The 11246-nt window shown below is 41.3% G+C and overlaps 1 long non-coding RNA gene across 1 annotated transcript; it reads right to left on the reverse strand.

Annotated features, from left to right (window-relative positions):
• Positions 1 to 1180: 1180 nt before the first annotated feature.
• LOC133242924 (uncharacterized) lies at positions 1181 to 9278 on the reverse strand. Its single transcript, XR_009734922.1, has 3 exons — positions 9130 to 9278; positions 3725 to 3826; positions 1181 to 1776 (listed from the first exon to the last, which is right to left on the reverse strand). It is a non-coding gene; the product is annotated as an uncharacterized LOC133242924 (long non-coding RNA).
• Positions 9279 to 11246: the final 1968 nt, after the last annotated feature.

An 11246-nucleotide genomic window follows, 5' to 3' on the forward strand; every position in this document is an offset into this window, starting at 1 on the left:
TGGATTCATAAATTAGACCTCTAAGTCAATACAATCTGTAGAAATAGTAGTACCTAAGCAGAAATATGATTCTCTTTATAGTTTAACTCTCACGCATGTTTAAAAAAAGACTGCTCTTCATGGAGTCCAGTCATCTTAGCTTTCAACTTTATGGAGCATTCTACTAAATTTCTTTAACAGATAAAGGGCTGTAGAAATTTTCTGTTTATCAAGTATGAATTTCAGTAGTACATCTTTCAAGTAATGTGTCCATTTCATCAGAAGCATTAATTCCAATAACATAAACCTGTTTATAGTTTTCTCATCCTCTTTATCTGTGTGGTATGTGGTGAAAATTCTTTTTTTTTAAATAAATACAGTTATTGAAATAAACACAGTCATATATGTGAGTGATATATATAAGATATATCAGTATATAAATACTGATATATATATATATAGAAGATATATCAGTATTTTTGTCTTGTATATGTGAGGTCTTGTCTTTCAATATCCCTTAAGAGTTTTATGCCCTTACTCTGGGTGCAGTTGCCTCTGCGTGTATCCACCCATACAATTCAGCATTTCCCGACGTACTGTGAAGACAAAGTCAGAACTCCAACTGTATACACTCTGCTATACATGTGGGAGAACTTGAAGAAAGCCCTTGACCTCCATTACTATGCGCTAAAGCATAGAAACATTTATGGCTGATGCATTTGACAGTGGCCAGCTGTAGACATTTGGAGGCTGTGTCTCCGTAGGAACTAAAATACTTATTCTGCTAACTATCACTCAGGTATAGTGTTATTTCCTCAGGACTTGGACCAACTCTCTGAGCTTTCATCCAACTCTCAGAATATGTTTTAAGTCTTGTGGGTGCATGATCTTTTAGATCGTAAGCATCTCGAGAACCATGGGGGCTGTGCAGCTTTCTCCATCCATGACAGTGGGGATGCCCAGTCCTTGCAAATCCTAGCATCCGCTTCTCATCCTCTTATGAGAAGGATGGAAGATGATGGAAGACAATCTTCAGATATTGTGAACAGTTACAAACTTCCTGAATGAATCTGCCAATCATCTTGTTCTTGCAGACACTGCATGGACTTCATGGTCTTGTGGATTGTCCAAGGCTCAGCTCCTGCCCATCTTTGGTTCGTAGTAATCCGAAAGGTAAGAAACATCAGTCCTTCAGCTCAGTTGCAGAAGTGCTGGTGCTGTCAGAATACTGATTTATCCTGTCTTGGCCCATGGCATCTTCTACTTCCTCTCTATGAAGATCAGAGAGTGGAGCACAAGCTCCTTTCCCTGTAATGAATAAGATGCTTCCTGGGGACATTGTTCTGGAGCAGACTGTTCTGTCCCACTGTAGTAAGAGCATCCATAACCATGTCCCCTGTCCCATGATGGTTTAGTCTTTTTTCTCCTTCTCCCCTGGACACCACTAGGACATCTCCTTTTACTCCTCCTAAGAATTGTCTTTGATGGAGCACCCGTCTTTCAAAGAGATACGTTTCTGGATGGTTAAATTTAATGTGCTTATTTGTGTGTTTTAAAATGGGGGCTTTCAGTACCGACACAAATAACTTAGGTGTGTATTACACCAATTTATTTAACACTCAGAAATCAAATACCACCAAGCAGGACATGATTAGTGACCAGGAGAGATGAGATGGGAGAGGAAGTATGAGTGTGAAGAGAGAAGGATCACATTCATCAGGAACCAGGAAAGTCGTCTTCATGTTGTTGATCTTGATTCCACGCAGAAGATGACGTGTCTGGTCTCAGTGACTCTTTCTGTAGGTGAATAAAACAGAACCAGAGGTTTAGTAGAGTTGATTGTGTGATGGCCGACAGGGGTGAGCCTCAGGCTGGAGGCTGTCCAGGGTACAGGAGCTGGTAGCTGATCCAATGTGAGAATCCTGGTGGACCTCACTACTCCACATCTCTGTGATATAGGTGGGTGTCCATGTGGAATCTCCCCCAAGATGTGCATGTGGGGTGATCTTTACCACTGGGGGTTGATTGTAGGGATAATGATTTCAGGAGGCATGTTCAGGCTCGGTAAGTGGAGCACATGCCTGTAGTCACACAAGTCTCGTCTTTGGGTTCATCAAGAATTCATTTTCTAATATTTATGTTACATTGGATTATAGTTGATTAGCTATGATCTGTGAGTTTCAGGGGCATATCAATGTGATTTGTTTAAACATAAACACACTAATATCCACTCTTTTTCTGAGTCCTTTCTTATCGACATTTTCTCAGAGTATTGCATGTACTTCTCTGTGCTATACAATAAGATCTTTTTGTCTCTCCGTCCTGTATATATTACTTTGCATCTGCTAAATCCCAAACTCTCAGTCCTTCTCGTCACCAAGCCCCTCCGCCTCGTGGCAGCCTCAAGTCTGCCTTCCGTGTCTGTGAGTCTACTTCCATACTGTAAATAAGTTTCTTCATGCCATATTTGAGATGCCATATACAAGGGATATCACGTGATGCTTGTCTTTTCCCTTTCAGACGTACTCAGGTTGAAATTTGTAGATCCATCCATGTTGCTGCAGATGGTATGATTTCATTCTTTTTTATGGCTGAGTAATGTTTTATTGAATATATGAAGCACGTTTTTTTTTTTCATATTAATCTGGAAGCTAGTGGGTTTTCTTTTGCTTTTTTTTTTTTTTTGGTCAAATTTCCTCTCAACAGAAATTTAAAAAGCCACAGTTTAGTCTAGATCAGGTTGGTTTTCTGAGGCTGTCTTAGTTTAGAATGTTTAAAGCTCTCACTTTAAGAAAATCACTTCCTTACAGGGAAAGTGAAAGTCGCTCCGTTGTGTTCGAGTCTTTGCTAACCCATGGAGTAAACAGTCCCATGGAATTCTCTAGGCCAGAATACTGGAATGGGTAACCTTTCCCTTCTCCAGGGGTTCTTCCAACCCTGGGATCAAACCAGGGTGTTCTGCATCGCAGGCGGATTCTTTACCCACTGAGCTATCAGGGAAGCCCCTGATAGAGGAATAGAATTCAAATCCATGTTTCAGTGTGGTTGGAAGGCCTTTAGATTCTGTCAGAATCATGTGAGATTAAACACTGATTTTGTAGAAATAAATTATGAGCTCTCTCTAATCCCATTCCCCTGGATGAGGGAAGTGTGTGGGCAACCATGAGGTCAGGACTGACAGTAACACTAGTTTCCACCAGCTTGTGGGGACTTCTGCTTCTCTCTGACGACTCTGGTCTGCAAGATTCCTGCAGGATAAAGCTCTCTCACCAAAGCTGCTCAGCATTAATCAACCAACCCATTTGCAATTTAATATGGCTCAAGAGCAGAGAATTAATTAATGTAACAGACAAAGTTCTTTAGGGTAGAATGTAAGTGTTTGGGATATAATCTTTACCTGAATAATTTTCTAGGTATGAAATCACTACATTTGCTTTTTGACTTATTTAGTGCAACAACATTAGTAAAAGACCGTTTTCACTTACACTCAGCTTGTTTTGAACTCCGTAGGTTTGCACAGGGAGGACACTCATCTAGTGGAAAATCAAAAGGACAGAAAGAAATGATCCGCCAATTACTACCATTTCCCTGGATTTCCAAGGCTGTTTTTATTTTTTTTTAAATAAGGGATTATGAAAAGCTTTATCTATGAACAAAGAAAATTTGAATAAATTGATTTGTTTTCTGTTAGTATATTTACATGTCAAGGAAATTATTTATTTAGGAAAAAGTATAATTCCATTACCAGTCTCAATGATCTTCAAAACATTTTTATCTTCAATCTTCTTTTCTTTTACCAACTCATTGAACTTCTTCAAGGTTTCAGCTTCAATATCATTTACCTTAACTGAAAAACATCACACAGAAAGCAGAATTTTTGCCCCTTAGAACCCAGAGAAACTTCTGAACGCAGAACAAAAAGTTAAGTGTGCAAGTCAGATCTTCTCTTGATATAAATTAAGCCTCAAACAGTTTCCATTTCCCATGACACAGATGTCTGCTGTCTGTCTTAGCAATTAATCCCTGTCAAACTTTAACTAGCCTCCCACCAGCATCAACAGCAGGGCCCCAAAGACTCAAAGGAGCTCCATGAATTTGGGGTCCCATCCATCACAGGATGGAGCCTGCTTGCTCAGTGACCTACTTCCTAAAACCTGTATCTGCCGTGCAGGTCTTGTTCTGAACCAAAATAAATAAGAAACACCATTCTGCTCTGACAGAACCACACTCACCATGTCACACATAATAATGGGAGATAATTTATTGGTTAATTAACTAATGCATCAATACCTGTTCAGAAGTAGATTCATCTTCTGCTACTGGTATGAACACTTCTCAGTACTTCTATGTGCTTATGTGGGGTCATGTCAATGTTTATAAGAACAGTGCATTTGAAAAAATTGATCAGGATGAAGATTTATTATAAAAGTTTCTGTTCCAAGGCTTAGAGTGCACTGGAACACTGGTATAACATGAAGAAATTGAGAGAAGCCTCATTGTTGCCATCGATGAAATTAGAGTGTTAAAAAGGAAAAACAAGAAACCAACACAGTATTGCAGTTAACCTATTAAAAATTTTTTTTAATTTAATATTTTTAGTAAAACTCAATTTTTTATGTTTTAATATTGAGAGTGAAAAGTATTAGAAATAGCTGATGATCTGATTCTCCCCATCCATACAAGCTCCTTTTTGTTGGTAGATTTTGTTACAGGGTCCTTAACTCACTGAACAAAGAGACAGGCCTTGTAGACTACATAATGGATATTTTCACCAAACATTGGTATTCTGAATAAAAGTACTGGCCATGGAAATGTTACATGAGAATTTCGATGTGAATAAGGCAGTATCATACATACCAAATATTACAGCAAATCTTGTCTTCACATCTTTATACACATTGTTAACACATGCTACCCAATTTTGGTGGACTTGTAAACAATTTCAAATACATTTGTACCCTCATCTGGGAGAGAGAGAAAAGATACATATATATATATGACCCTACCTTCATTTACTGTCAATCAGATTTATGGTGGCAAATTCAGGATATCAGCAATGATACATCCTGTATTGACCTATCTCTCACTCAGTGTGTGGGCTGAATGCTACAGTTGTTATGACATCAAGGAAAACAGGCAAGACTTTTTCATTCCACCTTCTCATACAATCGACCTGATACAGGTAAATTGTAGTCCAATATGTACTCCTTAGGCCATGTAACCCGGAGAAGGCAATGGCACCCCACTCCAGTACTCTTGCCTGGAAAATCCCATGGACGGAGGAGCCTGGTGGGCTGCAGTCCATGGGGTCGCTAAGAGTCGGACACGACTGAGCGACTTCGATTTCACTTTTCACTTTTATGCATTGGAGAAGGAAATGGCAACCCACTCCAGTGTTCTTGCCTGGAGAATCCCAGGGACAGGGGAGCCTGGTGGGCTGCCGTCTATGGGTCACACAGAGTCAGACACGACTGAAGCGACTTAGCGGTAGGCCATGTAAAATTGGCAGTGTTGTTTATGTTTATGTCATTATAAAGAATATAGGGACATAAATCTTAGCCAGCATCCCCATGGCTTTGAACAGAAGCTACCTTTATGGTTGAACTCAGGAGGATTTCCCTGGGCTCAGGTTCATTCACTTTACCTTGGATGGATGAAGATATTTTAAGATTGTCTTTTAAAAGTGAATGACAATGATGCACAGACTCATAATGGACCCTTGAGATGTCAGTTTGTACGGCTGTTGTAAATTGTCTATGAGAACCGAAGGAAATCGAGGTCTACACAATTTATTCTTAATGAGTGACACTCATAATTGGGAGGAGACCTCCAAGCAGTGTGTTTGAATCCTGGTCTCATGCCAAAGTAAATTGATTGGAAATCTTAGGGACTGCAGCCTGCTCATCCCTATGATTGTTCATAGGAGTAGAAATCAGATGTTTAAGCTTATTGAATATAGTTGTGCCAAAATTTCCACCCAAACATACTTTGCCCAATGAAACACTCATACTTACAACTCAACAGTGTAAGTGTTGCCGGCTTTCTTTGTTTCCCTGACGTGTTTTTCTACCCATTCTCCATTCACCCTTAAAAACAACGCATATGCAATGTGCTTAATCACAGTAATGAAAACATTTGACATATAAATAGAATTTTCTTTGTTTCTCCTCAAAGATTATGTGTAAGGGGTCACCAGAGTGCCTGTGAGCAATGTGACCTTTTCAAAGCAAAGAAATATGTTCTCTAAGGTCAAGTCACCATCAAGTGACAAGGATGGTTTGTGCTCACGTTAAATCTGAGCAGCAGCTCCAAAGATAAACTGCAAATACAAAGCAAGTCGTGTTGAAAGCCAAATGAACATGGAGAAATGTAGAATTTTAAGAAAAAATTAAGAGAAAACACCTTTTAAAAATGAGTCCCTGGAAACAGACATGTATCGCCACCATGACATATGTTGTGGGTTCTCACAACCCAGGCAGTGATTCATCAGAGAATATACTAAGAAAAAATCATAAAAATTAGAGAAAGAAATGTTTGATTTTATCAAAACACACACTATTCTTCCATCACAACACCATAAGAGGGTTAAATATTGAAAGTCACATGTATGTATATATGCGCATTGACAAAAACAGACAAACACACAAATACACATGATATGCTTATATGACATAAGGAAAAAATATATATAATATACAATAAATATATATTTTCACTATATAACAAAAGACTTTCACTTCATATAATCATGTGTGAAAAAAAGGTATATTTGTCACCTAGCACACACATGAAACAAATATTAAATGGACAATAACCCAACAAAAATTGGATTAACTTTTGGTCAGATACCTTGGAAAATAGTTTCACAATGAATTGTGTGCACTGTTATTACTGATTATGAGACGGCATTGAAGTTACTCAAAACAACCAAATTCAGAAGAAAACCCAGTTTGCTATAACTGCAAAATACACAAAATGTTATCTATGCAAGCAATATCCTTTCACTTGGCTTGAAAAATGTGACTCCCTACATATGCAGACTCAGAGAAAAACTTTTAAATATTCATGCTGATGGGGAAAATGATGCAGGGCTCATAATCTTGTCATCTGAAGTTTTAGAAGAGGAGAGAATAGTTAGATCCATTATTACCTGTGGCTCAAAGGGTAGATATTTAATGGTGAGGAAAAGGAGGTTTTTGGCAGAGATGGTGGAATTTTAGATCTGGACTGTGGAGGTCATGAAAAAGGTGTGCTTCTGACAAAACACAATGAACTATGCCCTCCACAAAGGTGCAGATAATAACACCTAAATACACTTCAGTAAAGCAGATTTCAGAAAGAGCAGCCTCATGCAAATGCAAACGCAAAACTCAAAACTTGCAAAAACAACAGAGAAAGATAATATGGTGTTCTTAAAAAAATTAGTGAAAACAGACTGTTATATCTCCTGATATAGGATATATATAAGTCTGTGCATCTATATCTATATGTGTGGTTGTAGTTTGTTTGCAAGTGTACAATAGACATGAAGTGAAGTGAAGGGAAGTCACTCAGTCATGTCCGACTCTTTGCAACCCCATGGACTGTAGCCTACCAGGCTATGAGGAGCCTCTCAGCCTCTCAGTCCATGGAATTTTCCAGGCAAGAGTACTGGAGTGGGTTGCCATTTCCTTCTCCAGGGGTCTTCCCAACCCAGAGATCGAATCCGGGTCTCCCGCACTGCGGGCAGATGCTTTACCGTCTGAGCCACCAGGGAATATATCATAAATTGCATATGTACTATAGACATATACATATGCAATACTTGATATATAAAATTTATATGTTAATATGTCTCTAAACCAATCTCTCTAAGCAAAAATCTCTTAGTTGTTTTTTTTCTTCATATTTTCATTCCTCCCTATACATCCCTGAGTTTGCATGTTCTTAGTAAACCGTCTGCCGTACAGTGGACATTCCGTGAGTGGTCCTTGGGGCTGTGAGTCTTTAGTAAACTCAGTGATGAAACCTCCCGTGAGGAAGCCCCGCAGGCAGAGCTCACTGTGTAATCTCCCCCTGCCCTCACATCTGGGCTCAGTGGGGAGTGTCTCTTACAAATTCTGCAGGAAGGGGTCAAGCCCCTGATGCGGACTGTGGGTCCCAGGACACAAGCCTATTCCCTCTGCTGTGTCCCTCTTTCCTTCAATGAGTTGACGTAAGTGGAGCTTCTGGGACCTCCCCCCAACCCCATCTGTATTCTAAGCAAAGGTTCCAGGACATTCCCTGGAGGCTTTCAGGGGAACTGCCCCCCAACCCCCAGCTCAGAGACCCTGCTCAGCCCCACAGCTCAGGGCATCATGCTCTCAACGTCACCCAGAGAGTTCCCTGCAGATGGGAAAACACACTCTCCCTCAGGCTCAGGGTTTGTAGGTGTCTTCCCTCTGGGTTATTTCTACTTACTTGACAAAAAAGTAGAAGTCTACTGTGCTCTTTGTATCATCAAACACAATATGACACAGTTCATATACCCTGAAAGGCGAGTTCTCAGCGGTCTTTGCCTTGTCACTGGAGGCAATGGAGAAGGTTCTCCATTCTCCTGAAAGCTAACCGCAACATTCCCCTTCGAATTTTCAGTCCTTGTCTTTTTATTTCATCCAGAATCATCCCTCATGAATCTCCCAGCATTTGTGCAAATCAGCACATGCTATCTGACTTGACTGAAGAAAGCAACTGATAAAATAAATTTAAAACTGAACTCAGAGCGAAAGAAAAGATTAAGACATTTCTGACATAACTTGAGCTCTGATGTCAAATGCAAGCACTCCAACAGCTGTTTGGCTGATCATCTTTCTCTGTGACAACAACAAGAGTCAATTAATACAGAGTAGAGACCACTCCAGTGTTCTTGCCTGGAGAATCCCAGGGGCGGTGGAGCCTGGTGGGCTGCCGTCTACGGGGTCGCACAGAGTCAGACACGACTGAAGCGACTTAGCAGCAGCAGCAGAGATGTTGCAGAGACCAAATGGAAGAGGTATAGAGCCAGGAAATGGAAAAGAGCTGAGTTGGAGGCAGACGGTTCAGCTTATGGATCTACGTAACAAAATCACAAAAGGCACACACACACACACACACACACACAAAAGACCTCCCAAATCAGACCATCCCGGGTACCTCTGAGAGACTTTGCTCAGCTTCCTCTTCTTGGGCGGCACAAACCAGACCAAGGAGAAGAGCCAGAAAGAGAACCTTAATCTTGTGTCTCCCGTGGTCTTTCTTCTGGAAGAGCTGAGGGTGTTCCAGAGGTTGGAGAGCATGGGAATTGGTGCCGCTTTTATAGGATTGCTTTGATGGCATGTTGCGTCATGAACCAATGGTTGTCCTTCCTAACAGGAAGGTTGCGCGGAAGTCATCTTCAATATCCTGCTTGGCAGGGATGAACTTTCATGGCATTCTGTCACTGTAATCATGGGGATTGTTTTAAGAGATGCTTAAGTGAATCTGAACGTTTGACCTTTAGAGTGAGTGAGAAATCACAATACACGTCTGATATTTCAGGTCAGGGATATTTACTTTCCTTTATATCTTGGAATCCAAAGTGGGATAAACTGCCCAGGAGACATATCTCTGACTCTGTATTCTTTCTATAACATTGAAGGGATACTTTTAAATATATTTTCCTATATATTGAATTTCAAAAATTGAATGTGTGCTTAACACAGTTAAATGGTTTCCTTCGAGACCCTTGGAAAGCCTCCTGTTTCTCTGACGTGGTGAAAAGATCACCACCGAGCGTTTATCACCTCTCCTCCCCCACATCAGGCTCTGTCTTTGTTTTAAGTAAGAGGATGATCCATTCCGCTGTGAAGTTAAGGCCACAGAAGGGGACCAGTTCATTTCTGTCTCTCCTTTTCCAGACACCCTTTGACCTATCCACTTTGTAACGTATCATTTACTCAGTGACTCAAATGTTTCTCAGACAAGCGAGAAAGCAAGAGAATCATTCTTGAAATTTCTAGAATTTTGAAGGAAAAAAAAGAGCAGGCTTCCTAACTCTAAACACCTACTTATTTTCAAGGTCACTCAAGCAGTCAAAGAATCGGTTCTCTGTATTTTTTCTTAACCAGAGATCTTCGTTCCCTGACCAGGGATGTAAACAGCACCCCTGCAGTGAACGGCTGGACTCTTAATCACTGGACCACCAGGGTAGACCTGACTCTGGTTGTGTCCTGGGGATTTTGTACTTGATGGGCAGATTTGGGCGACCATGTATGTGACAGGGCCATTTCTTGGTGAAAAGAAAGACCAAAGGACCTGTTTTTGTTGTTGTTCAGTCGCTCCGTCGGGTCTGACTCTGTTAAGGACCCTGAATGCAGAGCCATTTTCCAAGGGTCATTCAGGCACATGCATGGGAGTGTGGGTTCAAAGGAAGGAGTCCTGAGCACTGTTCAGTGGATAAGGAGGAAGGCTTTAGAAAGCCAGGATGTTACTGGCCCAGGTAGGTCTAGAAGTCATCCCCGACTCAGTGAACACGAGTTTGAGTGAACTCTGGGAGTTGGTGATGGACAGGGAGGCCTGACGTGCTGCAGTCCATGGGGTCGCAAAGAGTCGGACATGACTGAGCAACTGAACTGAACTCAACTGAGCACCCAGACAGTGACTGCTTGTCTGTGAGACCTGTGACACCAGGGAAAGACAGACATCAGGGTTCAGACGGACAAGTGACGTTGCCGCATAGGACAAGGTCCGCAGTTGTGTACGACAGAGGACAGTTGCCTGGTAGGCAACTCTTTGTGACCCCATGGACTGTAGCCTGCCAGGCTCCTCTGTCCATGGGATCTCCTAGGCAAGAATATCGGAGTGGGTTGCCATTTCCTTATGCAGGGGGATCTTTCCAACCCTGGGATCGAACCTGGGTCTTCTGCATTGCAAGCAGATTCTTTACTGTTGAACTGTTGGAACCGCCCAGGAAGACCAGTTAGACGAATAAGAATGTTTAAGGATGTGAGGAAGACATCTGTTTGTTCTTTGGGGGAGTGCCCACCTAGAAGCAGGTAACACAGAGTATGGAGTCCTCTGAAATGGGTCACTGGATTGCACATCTCAGCATAGGTTCCAAAGGTGCCCCCGTTAGTCTGAGTCAGGATGGATGTATAATTTCCCCACTAAATGCCTAGGAAGTATTTTCAGATGCACACAGCCCAAGCAAAGGACAGATCAACACTCAATGTGAGCAGTGGAGGTAGCATCTATATTTTGTCTCGAGTTTTCCTGCCAGGAGTCCTCACCAC

The sequence above is a fragment of the Bos javanicus genome, chromosome X (assembly GCF_032452875.1).
Source record: "Bos javanicus breed banteng chromosome X, ARS-OSU_banteng_1.0, whole genome shotgun sequence".
In the NCBI taxonomy this organism is placed as follows: Eukaryota; Metazoa; Chordata; class Mammalia; order Artiodactyla; family Bovidae; genus Bos; species Bos javanicus.